Source organism: Gorilla gorilla, chromosome 13 (genome assembly GCF_029281585.2).
Source record: "Gorilla gorilla gorilla isolate KB3781 chromosome 13, NHGRI_mGorGor1-v2.1_pri, whole genome shotgun sequence".
Taxonomy (NCBI): domain Eukaryota; kingdom Metazoa; phylum Chordata; class Mammalia; order Primates; family Hominidae; genus Gorilla; species Gorilla gorilla.
The window spans coordinates 114,882,757-114,895,830 of record NC_073237.2 but is presented as its reverse complement, the minus strand read 5'-3'; the positions used below and the strand labels follow the sequence as shown (position 1 = coordinate 114,895,830).

At 38.4% G+C, this 13,074-nt stretch overlaps 1 long non-coding RNA gene across 1 annotated transcript in view; it reads left to right on the top strand.

Annotated features, from left to right (window-relative positions):
* Positions 1-3,573, top strand: part of LOC109028285 (uncharacterized) — a 71,720-nt gene extending 68,147 nt beyond the window's left edge. The window contains exon 5 of the long non-coding RNA XR_002007297.3: positions 3,487-3,573. This is a non-coding gene — a long non-coding RNA (uncharacterized lncRNA). The remainder of the gene's footprint in view (positions 1-3,486) is intronic.
* The last annotated feature ends 9,501 nt before the right edge of the window (positions 3,574-13,074 follow it).

The window sequence follows — 13,074 nt, the reverse complement described above, 5'->3', positions numbered from 1 at the left end:
ACTATTTCTTCGTGGTATGTTTTGAAATCAGGAATTGTTGTTTTTTCCTTAAGATTACTTGGACTATTCAGGGTCCCTTTAGATTTTATATGAATTTGGGGATGGCCTTTCTATTTCTGCAAAAACTGCCACTGGACATTTGAAAAGGATTGCATTGAATCTGTAGATAACTTGGATATTATAGACATTTTAACAATATTATGTCTCCTAATCCATTAACAGAAGAGGTCTTTCCATTTATTTGTATCTTTTTCTTTTTTTAGGAATGTTTTGTGGTTTCCAATGTACAAGTATTTTGCCTCTTCATTTAAGTTTATTTTTGAATATTTTATTCCTTTGGTTGCCAATATAAATGGGATTATTTTCAATTCTGTTGGTTAATGCTAGCATTTACAAGCACAACTGATTTTTGCATTGCTTTTATATCTTGCAATTGTGGTGAAATTTATTATTTTTAACAGTTTTTTGGTGGATTTTTAGGGTTATCTAAATATAAGAATGTATGAAAGTTTCTGCAAAATTATTATTTTAGGAGAAGAGATTGTACATGTCTTTAAGGAGTTCAATTATTGGGGAGTCAGGCTTTTGATATATAAAATATTTAAAACTTCAAATTGGTCACTTATTTTCCAAAGTTTTCTAATTCATTCAAAAATGATTGCTTGACATCAGAGACTCTATAATTATTTTCCAACTGATATTTCCAATCATCTACTTGTCTTTCCTATCACACCCTACATTCTAGTTAAATGGGATATTTTAAATACTCTAATTAGACTTGACATTTCCCAATACCTGTGCTTTTTCACAAACTAGTCTTTATGTGTACAATTACCTTCATTAAGTTCTATGTCCTGGGTAAATCCTATTTTTTTTAATTGCAGAGATATTATTGGTTTTATATGTAACAGCTATTCCCTTACTTTAAGATTCTTAAATGTGCTTCAGAAAATGCTATACTCATTGTCACCATGGGGATTGAATCACAATGAATCTAAGTCAATATGGTTCCATTTCTCTTAATAGTCATTGGTTTACATGTGGCCTTTTACTTAGTTTTAGCCAAGAAGACCATAAGAAAACAACTGTTGGAGGGGCTTCTGGAAAAATACAATATTGCTCTTAAAAAGAAATACATGAAAGAACATTTCTGCTTCTGCATGTACAGTCAGTCAATATGACATCTCATATTTTCTAAGATTTAAAAGAAAGATGGGGCAAATGTGTATGGGGAATAGTGTCATGAGATGGAGTGGAAGAGTGGGTAGGTTACAAGTCAAGTAGGACCTGGTAGGTCATGGTGAGAAGTTGAAAACTTATTTTAAATGCTATGGGAAACTATACAAAATTTCCAAAAGAGTTAGTAACACAAGCATGTTTTTCAAAAATCACCCTGGCTGTTTTTTGTAGTGCATGGATTGAAAGAGGTAAGAATTGAAACAGAAAAATCAATTAGAAGGTTACCAATGTAGCCTTGGAGAGAGTGGTATGACGAGAGGAGAAGACGTTTAATACTCATCGTTAAAATAAATGTAGGCTGTATTGCAAATAACTATATATAACCATAATTATGTAATGTAGGCTGAATATATCACCACTAAAAGGGTGGGCAACAGGATCAAGATTAGCATCAGAGAGAGGTCATGGGGAAAACAGAGAGCAGCTTGTTCTCACACTGTGGGAGGAAGTCAGTCTCTACACCCCAGGGAGATGCAAGCAGGCTTCACTCTGTGTTTTTCCTCTACAATCATTGCGTTCCCTACAGGACAGGCGCTGCTTAATATGACTACCTTCCCTTTATTCACGATTGTTTGTGGTTCTGATTAAACAGCCTCCTGGCAGGAGGAAGGCCTTTCTGGGAAGGGCAGTGAGAGGTTTGCCATTTCCCAGAAAAACCTGGCAGTCATTAGGCCCTGCTAATAGTAGCTGATGAGTTAATTTTCCTTCCTAACAAGCCTTACTCCAAGAGGCAGAAATAAACACTGGCAGGGGTTGCATGAAAATAGCCAGGTGCTCTGGTCCAGCCCTCCCAGGTCAGCAAGTGATGTGCAATTTGCTGTTCTCGCTTAGGGTGAATTTGCTGGTTCAGGTCAGAAAGTTCAAGATGGTGAGGGGGGAATGATTTAAAAGCAAATGAAAAGTCATAGTTTCCTCTCCACATGGTACAAGTGCACCTTGGCTAAAACCACTTCTGCTTTGTCATTTAAGCATCAGGCATTTCCCCTCTGTGGTCACCTGGAAGCTGGCATCTACAGCAGAGAGCAGCAGCAGAGGGGCCTGCTTAGTTCATCTAATCCACTTTGCTGAGCCTGGCCTCTACTGCCCCCTTTTGGCTGACATACACTACAGACTGCTCAGGCTCGAAACTCTTAACCCTCTACCTCCAGGTCTTCCACACAGCCTAGCAAATGTTTCTCTTCGGGTCTCAGGACCTTATTATTTATTTCTGGCTTGCTCTTAGATTTTGGCTTGGAAATTGGCCGGTTAGTATTCGCTTTCTGATATTCTAGGTCTAAGGGACCCTCTCTCTAAGAGGGATTTTGCTCATTCATAGCATGATAAAATGTTAGCAGTTGCCTCAAGGTTTATCTAGTCCAAAAACAGTGAATACATAACTTTTGTATGTATTACCGTTGTCATTTTCTGCGCACATAAAGAGCATGTCTAATCAATCATGCTATATGTTTTTGCTGATCCTAGACTTGCTCTCAATCCTTCTAACATGACCACTAATGTTTTTTTACCATCAATATTTTGGATTTGACTAGAGATAAAACCCATGCATTCTTTAGTTATTACATTTACAGATAAGAAACAGAGGCCAAGAGAAGGGATAAAAATTTGATATTCCATACATAGCAGGCTATTGTTAGACTCAGAACTAGAATCTAGGTCTCCAGAATCCCAGGATGAAGTTCTTTTCATTGAAAATCATTGAATCCTTTACAAAATTGAATACTTTCTGTGTTAGTCAATTTTGCATTGCTATAAAGGAATACAGAAGACTAGATAGTTTATAAAGAGAAAACGCTTATTTGGCTCATGGCTCTGTAGGCTGTAGAAGAAGCATAGTGCCAGCATCTGCTTCTGGTGAGGCCTCAGGAAATATAAAATCATGACAGAAGGCAAAAGGGGAACCGGTGTATCACATGGCAAGACAGGGAGCAAGAGAGAGGGGAGAGGCACTAGTCCCTTTTAACAAGCAGATCTCTTGTGAACTAAAAGAGTAACAATTCACTCATTACCATGGGCAGGGCACCAAGCCATTCATGAGGGATCTACCACCATGATCCAAACACCTCCCACTATGCTCCACCTCCAACACTGGGGATTACATTTCAACATGAGATTTGTAAGGGACATGCATCCAAACCATATCACTTTCAAAGTGTGTTTTGTGGTCCAGATTCTAACACTATATTTACAATTGTCCTGGCCTAGAGTAGTTATTCATTGACGGAAACCTTTACTCTTCATCTACCACAGTGCTGGGCATTGGTCATGATGGAATCCTGAAATGAAAACACATTTCTCAAGATTTCTCCCAACAAAAGAACTGCTGGATCAAGGGACAGGCAAGTGAGGTGCTGATCGACAGACCTGGTAGTTGCTGTAAGAAACTCATGGCAGATATAGACTATTGTGGAGCAGAGGGAAGCCTAGAGATCCTACAGTTCAATCGTCCAATTTTTTAGATGAAACCTTGGAGACTTGTCTGCAGTTACATAATTATCAGCATGGGAACTGAGGCTATGGCTCAGTTACCTGGCTCAGTTCTAAAAAAAGCACTGTGCCTATGCCTCCACACTGTCTTTATCAGATATAGCAACCCAAAGAGGTTAATTTACTGGTCATTTGAAGTCATTCCTCATAGTCATTGTCTTAACCACTGCCAAAATGCTGTGAGAAAGGTATCAGGTTTTATGTGTTTTTTTGTTTGGTTTGTTTGTTTGTTATGCCAATAAGGAAAGTAAAACAAATATTTCATGTAATTTGCCCAAGATCATCATGGTAGACACTACTGGTGCTCATTTTCCCCTCTTAGCCACAGGTACGGGGAAGACTTCTTAGTCTTTTTGCTTATGGATAGGGAGTTCCCACAAATTTTTGACAATGAACTGTGAACAGAAGTGACATACCTAGGTTGAAACAGTGAAAGCCCATGCATGATGTTCATGTTCCCTCTTTTGCTTGCAACAGTGATTGTGGAGAACTCTTGTTGCAATGATGAAGCCTCAAGACAGATCCTGCTGAGATCACTGGTCACTTCGTGTAAGGGAACTGTCCTGGTGAATGCTGGAGCCACTGCTATTTGTTGAGCTATTGAGTTATTGATATATATCCAAGTTTATTACCACCGCATAAGCTTATTCTGTCCTGACCAACGTAAACTAAAAAGAAATATGTCTGTTTACAAAACAAATTTTGTTGGGTTGTTTCATCTCTGCTATATTTAAATTACATCTTAGCTCTGCCAATTAGGTCATATCTAAATATCTCTGAGCTTCATTTTCCTCAAATATAGAAGAGCTACAGTGCTGCCAATATGGTTTGGTTCTGTGTCCCCACCCAAATCTCACCTCGAATTGTAATCCCCATAACCCCCAAGTGTCAAGGGCAGGACCAAATGGAGGTAATTGGATCATGGGGATGGTTTCTCCCATGCTGTTGTGATAATGAGTGAGTCTCACAAGATCTGATAGGCTTATAAGCGTCTAGCATTTCCCCTACTTGCACTCACTTCATCCTGCAGCCCTGTGAAGAAGGTGCCTGCTTCTCCTTTGCTTTCTACCATGATTGTCATGACTGTAAGTTTCCTGCGGCCTCCCCAGCAATGTAGAACTGTGAGTCAATTAAACCTCTTTCCTTTATAAATTACCCAGTCTTGAGTATTTCTTCATAGCAGTGTGAGAATGGAGCAATAAAGCTACCTATTTTAGGCAATAGTTGCAAGAATTAATAGAGAAAATATATATAAAGTTTGTAAAACATAGTAAGCACTCACTTGTTAGTTTGTCATCTCCCCAGATCTCTTTCTTGTTGAAATCAATAATCTCTTGCTCTATACATATTGTAGTTTTGTCAAAGATCACTATTTCAGAGGTCATGGGCTCAGATGCACACAGGGACAAGGTAGTTATGATAAAACTGTGTTTTAAGCTGGGCAGGGTGAAGTAGAGAGCCCTAGAGTGTTTTACACAGGACAGCTACTGCTTACATACAGCTGATGATTACTACCTAGGGAGTTAAGGCCCAGGTAAGGGAAACACCAGAATTTTCTGAATTTCTTGTGAAATGTTAAATATATTTTTTATTTAATTTGGGAAATTAATTACTAATTTTTTGAACCCGGGGTGAGACAACAGAGTTCAAGTCAAATACGTACATATCTGCAGGCCCTTTAGGCTACCAGTTTGTAACCTCTGGATTTGATCTCTATTGTTAATATTCTATATCTTGCACAAACAGTGTCCATGTGAATGCAGGACACTAGACAGTTAGTCCCTGGAAGAGAGGGGCCTCATCCTTCCACTTCTGTCCTTCTCACTGTTCAATAACAAATCTGAAACAAAATAGAATGAGTGGCTGAAATGGGTTATATTAACAATGCTTTATGAATGGTAAACTTTTCAAAGTGACATATTTGACTTAAGCAAATTTAAAGTAATTGTTTCCAAATCAAATACATAGTTGTCTCAGGTTGTTCATCCAAACAAAAGGCTATGGATTGTTCTTACTGTGGTATGAATTAAACTGTGCCCCATTCCTGTCTATATGCTTATGTCAGAGAACTGGTGAATAGCCTGCCTTATAATGGAACACCAAAATAAAATGAACATTGGAGAACGAGTCCCATGTTGTCAGTTGAAAAAATACAGTTCCCTGAGGGCATGTAAGAGAATCTCCAAAGAGAGGGTAGGGGTAGGGTGGTTTATAAACATTCACTCTAAAATGTCTATTACTTAATTCTCTTTTCAGGCAAAATAATTATTTTAACATATAAAGTAACATTAAAAGAGTATGTTGAATTTGAAAGCATGGTGTCTGATAATAATAATGATAATAATTAATATCCATTTCTATTTATTGAATGCTGTATGCAAAGTGCAATGCTAAATTTTTAACCCACGTTATATTATTTAATCCACAGTGCCTTTTGTGGTAGATAATGGTACTTTATCTATTTTAAGATGAGGAAGTTCAGGCAGCTTAAATAACATGTCTATAATAGCATATCTGTTAAATCACTCAGCAGAAGTTCTAGCTATATACAATTTCAGAGGCCATGATTTAATCAAAATTTTTTCCTTTTGCTATAAACAATGTTTAAAGCAAAAATTTCCTTTTCTATAAACAGTGACTACACCACTACCCCTTTCTTCCAGAACAATCTCTCCATGGAACTCCAATGAAGGAAATTGATTAAAAATCATTCACTTCATAATGAGACTTCAGAGACAACTCTGAGGGACACAGGTTGATGTAATATTTTCCTTCCTGAAGTCCTTGAATCCCTTGTAGCGTTAATAATATTATATTTTTATGTTTTCCCCTTATTTTAGATGGGAAAATTCAAGTACATGGCTGCTAAATATGTTCTCCATGATTTTCTTCATGTAAGTATCACAAAAAAGTAAAACAGGATCTCGTTTTGCTGAATATTAGATGGATAGTTTTGGGCAAATTAATTGCTATATTGATGCCTGTTTTTATATTTGTCAAACTGGCATAATAATTGCCCATATGTTGTAAGATTGCTATGACAATCAAATGAGATAAGATAAATAAAAACATTTATTAATTGATGTCACTGGCAATCAGCACGTAGTAGCTGCCAGAACAAATGGTAGTTATTTTTATATTATTACCAATATTGTTGTTATCTGAATATTTTAGCATGTTTTCTTGAAGAGTAGCAACCCTAAAATATTGATATGGATATAACAAACATCAGAGATGATCAGTTATGGGGTCAAGGGGAGGGAGAAAATTATGCTGGGTTTTTTTTTTAGGGTATGGTAATAGAATGTTATAAAATGAGAACATTATATTTCCAAGCATAGGAATGTGTGGAAAATTTTGTAAGAGCCTCACCCATCATGGTTATCTCTCCCTTTCACTGACTGTGAGTTATTTTATAACCCAGCAGGTCATTAGAAGATGATAATAATACAAACAATTTTTGTTCATGATGGGGTGGACAGAATATGCCATCCCAAGATGTGAAAGATGGCTGAACTGAAAACAATTAAGAAGACACAGATATAGGAAAGCTCTCTGTCCTCCATCTATTTGCCTGAAAGCAGAGCATAGATTTACAAGGGCAACCCCCTCACCCCACCTTATACCAAGGAGAAAAAGGTTAACCACCAAAGACAACTTTACATCTTTATCAGTCTGGAGATGGTCCCAGAGGAATCTACATTAAGAAGCTCTACTAACTAACGTTTTTCTGCCAGTTATTTGCCTTCTTCCAAGTTGCAGTCCTTAAAGACTCAAAGTCCTTTTCCTTCGGTTACTTCTCTGAAACTTTATTGCTCTTTGTTGAAGATGTTACATTAGCTAGATTTCAAGCCTCTTTGAGAACTACTGATCCCGAGTGTTTCTCATGTATATATGAAATATACATATTAATAAACATCTGTTTGTTTTTCTCTTGTAAATGTGTCTTTTATTACAGGGGTTTAGTCCAAATATAAACCTATGGGGGTTGAAGAAAAACCCCTCACATAGAAATGCAAATTATGCTCATGGAATGCAAATGCTTATGATCCTGTGTATATTGAACAGTTATTACATATTTGAAATTTACAAATTCATTTGTAATTTCATTTCAGCATTCCTTACTTGACCATAAATAACTAAAACTTTGAGTTTTTCTTCAAACCAGTTGTAACATCTTACTGGTTCCCTTATTAATTAGTGTGTTAAATAACATATATAATGTATTCATTTTATATTTGCATGAGGCATAATTTTACTTTTAAATATATGTATGTGTGTATATATATGTGTATATACATAATATTTTAAGAGTAAAAAACTTTGAATTCAAAGACACCTTTTAACACTTATTCTAGTATAACATTAGGCAATCATTTAACTTACCATGTTGTGGGTTTCTTTTTTAGTAAAATGGTAAAATAATATCTATATCACCCTACCCTTCTCAATGGTAATTCTGAGAATCTATTAAAAATAAAACTAGACACGAAAGTGATTTGAAACTGTAGCTATCTATACATATGCCAGGGATAAGAATTATTATATTTGATACATGGAAGTGGCTCATAGTCAGCAATTTGTTAGTGGAGATAGAAACACAGCCAGGCCATTGCTATCTAGCCTGGCATCCTCTCTAGATCACGATGCTTTCCCATAAAGATCAGAACACGTTGGCCTGGAACAAGAGGAACCTGGTAACAAAGTGATTTTGTGTTATCAACAAGATGATAAGCTCAATAAAGAGTCCATTAGGATAGGGAATGTGAGGCAAGTGGATTTCCTTTGTAAATAATCCCTCATAGCCTCAAAAACAACCACTTATTTCTACCATGGCAAGCCTTGATGGGAGAGCTAATTCGGAAGGAATGAAGATGCTGAATTCAGAGCTCACATATGCAATTTTCGAGTTTAAAAAAAGCTCACCTTATCTTCCGTTTCTCTTCAATTTTAACAGCTTGGAGCTGCTAAATTTAGTAAAATGACTTTCCCAGAGAAGTGAACTCTTTGGGTCAGAAGAAACTTTAAAATCATAATAGCCAGTCTCTCTCTGATTATATAAGCTTCATCATCATCAGCCTAGTCTTCATCTGAGATGATGTTTGCATCAGATGCTTTTACTTTAGTCCCCTTTTCCCCAGATATGTCATATTCTAGATTCATATGGAGCTTAAGGTTGACCAGAGATCTCAGATCCTAAACCTGCAGAGGTATTACACAGGGACACAATCAGACTACTGCATCTCAATTACAGAGAAAGAAAAATATTCTCAATGCATGCTCCCTATTTAATCCTGACTGAATTTGATTTTATGGTTCTATTTACCTAACATCAGTAACCTTTCACCAGCAGTGAAATCATAAAAGGATAGACACAGAGACAGGAGTGGGAAAAGAGAGATGGGAGAAGAAAAAAAGAAAAGTAAGAAAAGAAATCTATTATCTGACTTAAAGAACTCACCTTAGACAACCTAACGAGTAAAAACCTTGAGAAGTGATGACTCCTCCCAGGGCTTCAGTTTTCCTATGAATGGGAAGAGCTCACCAGTTGTACATGACTCTGAAGTTCTAGTCTAGAATGTGAAACAACTGTTGTTTGCAGGAATCACTTCAGAGTATCAAAATGCAGAAGCACTCTCCACGAGTACCACCCGGAGAGGGATATTTACTACCTCTGGGTGTGAGAAAAGACCAAAGCTCTACAGAACTCAGCAAATACTAAATGGCTTACTGAAGCTCCTTATAGGCCTCTTTCCTGGCTGCTAATTTATCAACCCTGAATTACCCTTTACATTACATGACTATGTGCATAAAGCAAAATGATATGTGGAATGAAAAATGGAGCTGCATTTAGGGAGCCTTTTTACAGTGGAGTGTAAAGGCTGCTATGTATCTATTTCAGGAAAATATTCAAGGGTCCCCAGGCAGCACAGTAGAAGGATGAAACTGAGAGGAAGACTCTATTCCTACATCTACTGTACTAATTCATGAACATTCTCTGGTGTCAAAAGATTGACAAGATGGAGCGATACTCAAGAGCCCAAATTCACAGGGTAAGACCAGCAGTGATGTCACCACCACCAACTTCCACTCCACGGAACTTCTTTTCCCTCAGCTTCCCTACTTTTGCTAATAGCATTACCACTCAGGCAACCATCTGGTTAATATTAAACACAATCCTATTCCCTCCATCTTATCAGTTTCAACAATGCTGTGGAATTTCCTTTTTTCATGCCCACCTTTTAATTCCCGGTGCCTACCGTACTTTTGCATATTAAGTATTTTCTTGCACCCTAGGAGGTAGGCCCTAATTCTATGACAGTTTTTCTCTTTCTTTCTTTCTCTTTCTTTTGTTTCTTTTTTTTTTTTTTGATGGAGTCTCGCTCTGTTGCCCAGGCTGGAGTGCAGTGGCGCGATCTCGGCTCACTTCAAGCTCCGCCTCCCGGGTTCAAGCCATTCTCCTGCCTCAGCCTCCCGAGTGTCTGGGACTACAGGCGCCCGCCACCATGCCCGGCTAATTTTTTTGTATTTTTAGCAGAGCCGGGGTTTAGGATGGTCTCGATCTCCTGACCTTGTGATCCGCCCGCCTCGGCCTCCCAAAGTGCTGGGATTACAGGCGTGAGCCACCACGCCTGGCCTTCTTTTTCTTTCTTTTTGCTTTTCTTTCGTTCTTTTTTTTTTTTTTTTTTAATAGTGGTGAGGTCTTACTTTGTCAACCAGGCTGGGGTGCACCCTTGCTGAGGCAAGACTGCTCACTGCAGTCTTGAATCTCCTGGCTCAAGGAGTCCTGTCACATCAGCTTCTTGAGTAGCTAGGACTATAGGTATGCACTGCCATGCCCAGATTGGTTTCTGTATTTTTTTGTAGAGACAGGGTCTCACTATGTTGCCCACGCTGGTCTCAAACTCCTGGCCTTAACAATTCTCCTGCTTCAGCCACCCCAAATGCTACGATTACAAGTACAAGTTACCATGCCTAGCCTATGCCCATTTTATGAATAAAAATATGTAAATAATGTACCCAAGTTTCTCCAGCTGAATCCAGCTGTCTGATCCAAGAGCCCTGATGAACACGTCAATCTGCTGCCCTCTGCTGTGGGGTCTTCCTTAATTACACCAGACAAAAATCCGTTCCTCTTTTCTCTACTTGTTCCTCTGTTTCAGGTTTCTTGAAAGTTAATGTGGATACAAACCTCCTAGGATCTTGTTAAAGTGCAGATTCTGATTCAATGGGACTGGGGTGCAGCCTGAGAATTTGCGTTTCTAACAACCTCCCCCCGGTGGTGCTGAAGCTCCTGTTCAGGGTACATACTTTAGGTGGCAGGGCTCGCGGCAAAGTGCACTTTGTATGATATCTGTAAACGCTTTATGACTTCAACTGTTTTGTGGAAATAATTTAGTGCTTATGTAATTGGAATGCTTAATTAAACAATCATCACATGCATAGAACATTTATCACATACTGATTTTTATTGTAGATAATTGAATATTTATCACTCTGCTCCAAATTCAAATTTATTAAACCCAGAAAATAGTGTTCTACAATTTTATGTGCCCTGAAACATCTATACAGTTTTCCACATATCAGTCACCTATGTAACTTGGCTGAATGAATGAGGTTAGATAGGTAAGGCATTGCTAGTGATGGGAAGGTGATAAGGTTTTAGAGATGGTTCTGGTACATATCTCCATCCCTGTGATCTGTCCTCTGAAGGAAATTTCAGATCTCTTCCAAAGCATGAGTAGCTATTGAAAACAAGCCTTAAGTACCAGAAAAGCAGAGAGACAGTATGTTGAAATAGAAGGGACATGTGATTAAGATCTTAGTGACCCCACATGTGTCCTAGCTATTCTCCTAATTCCCTGTATGATTAGCCGAGCGTCACTTAACCTCCCAGGCCTTCTTTTCCTCACCTACTAACTGATGAGTTTGGACTGCACTAGGTTTCATCCGGCTCAAACCATTCATGAGCCTCCAATGGCCCTTGTTGCGGGAATAGGAAGGATAGAAACACAGTCAGGGCAGTGTGCACTACGGTAGTTCATTCTGTCTCTTTCATTCTCAAAAGAGGTAAAAAGGGCATCCTGTGCTCTGGGCATCAAGGCAGCTGTAATTGCTGTGCTCTTTTTGGACTTAATCTGTCACAGTGGCCTGTAAACTGCCACTGAGTAGTGGGTGATGGGGGCTGCTGGAATGAGCTCCATCAACTATCAATTTACTATCCTCCAGCTATTCAAGATTGCACCTCATTTACTCAAAGAATGAACTGTTGCAAGACAAAACCTCTGCCAACATGACTGAAATAGGTCATGTTTCCACTGTTATTCAAGAAGCAGATATTGCTGGATTCCCATGCACTACCAGGGCTGCATTAGTGAATAAGTTGTGGGAGATACACTCTACCTGGTACCTAGGGAAAGTATTTCAGGCTCCTAATGGGGCCTGATAGGGAAAAAGAGATCTTGATATAGGTCAAATGAAGGTCATTGATTTATAGTCAAATGATTCCTAAATGTTGTAAACAAATGCTATAATAGTATGAAAATTGAGAAAGCAATCTCCTTATATTTTGTGTTTTGAAATGGGGTCTTCCTATGTTGTCTAGGCCAGTCTTGAACTCCTGGACTGAAGCAATCCTCCTGCCTCAGCCTCCCAGGGAGCTAGGATTAAAGCGACATATCACCATGCTGGGTGCTTTTTATTTTTCTCAAGACAAATAGCAGTACTGCAATATTTAGCACAGTGCTAAGTACACAAAAATATATATATTAAATGATTCATGTATTAATTCAACAAATATTTATTGAGCCCTAAGCTAGGAACTTTGTATACAAATAGTTTGGTTTTCTGTCCCAAAACTCAGTGGCTTAAAACAACCACTTTATTATCTCTCAATGATTCAGTTGGTTCTTCCGTCAACAGAGTCTAGTCATCTGGAGCATTGTCAGGGCTGGGATGTCTAAGATGATTCCCTCACATGGTGCTGGCTGATGACCTATTCAGAGCTCAGCCAGGGCAGTCAACCAAGGTGTCTCAGTTCTTCATGATACAGCCTCCATGTGTGTTGGGTTTCTAACAGCGTAACACATGAATTTCTAGAGTTAGGAAGTGGAAATTGTCAGTCTTACGAAGTCTTGTCTTCAAAAGTCCCAGAACATCACTTCTGTTACATTTTATTGGTTAAAGCCAGTCGTGATGCCAGACCAGATTAAAGAGGAGGGGACATAAACTGCACCTCTTGATAGAAATGATGGCGGGTACATATAAAGAGGGGAAAGACAGTTGGGAGTATCCTTTTTTGTTTTTGAGACGGAGTCTCACTTTGTCTCCCACACTGGAGTGCAGTGGCAC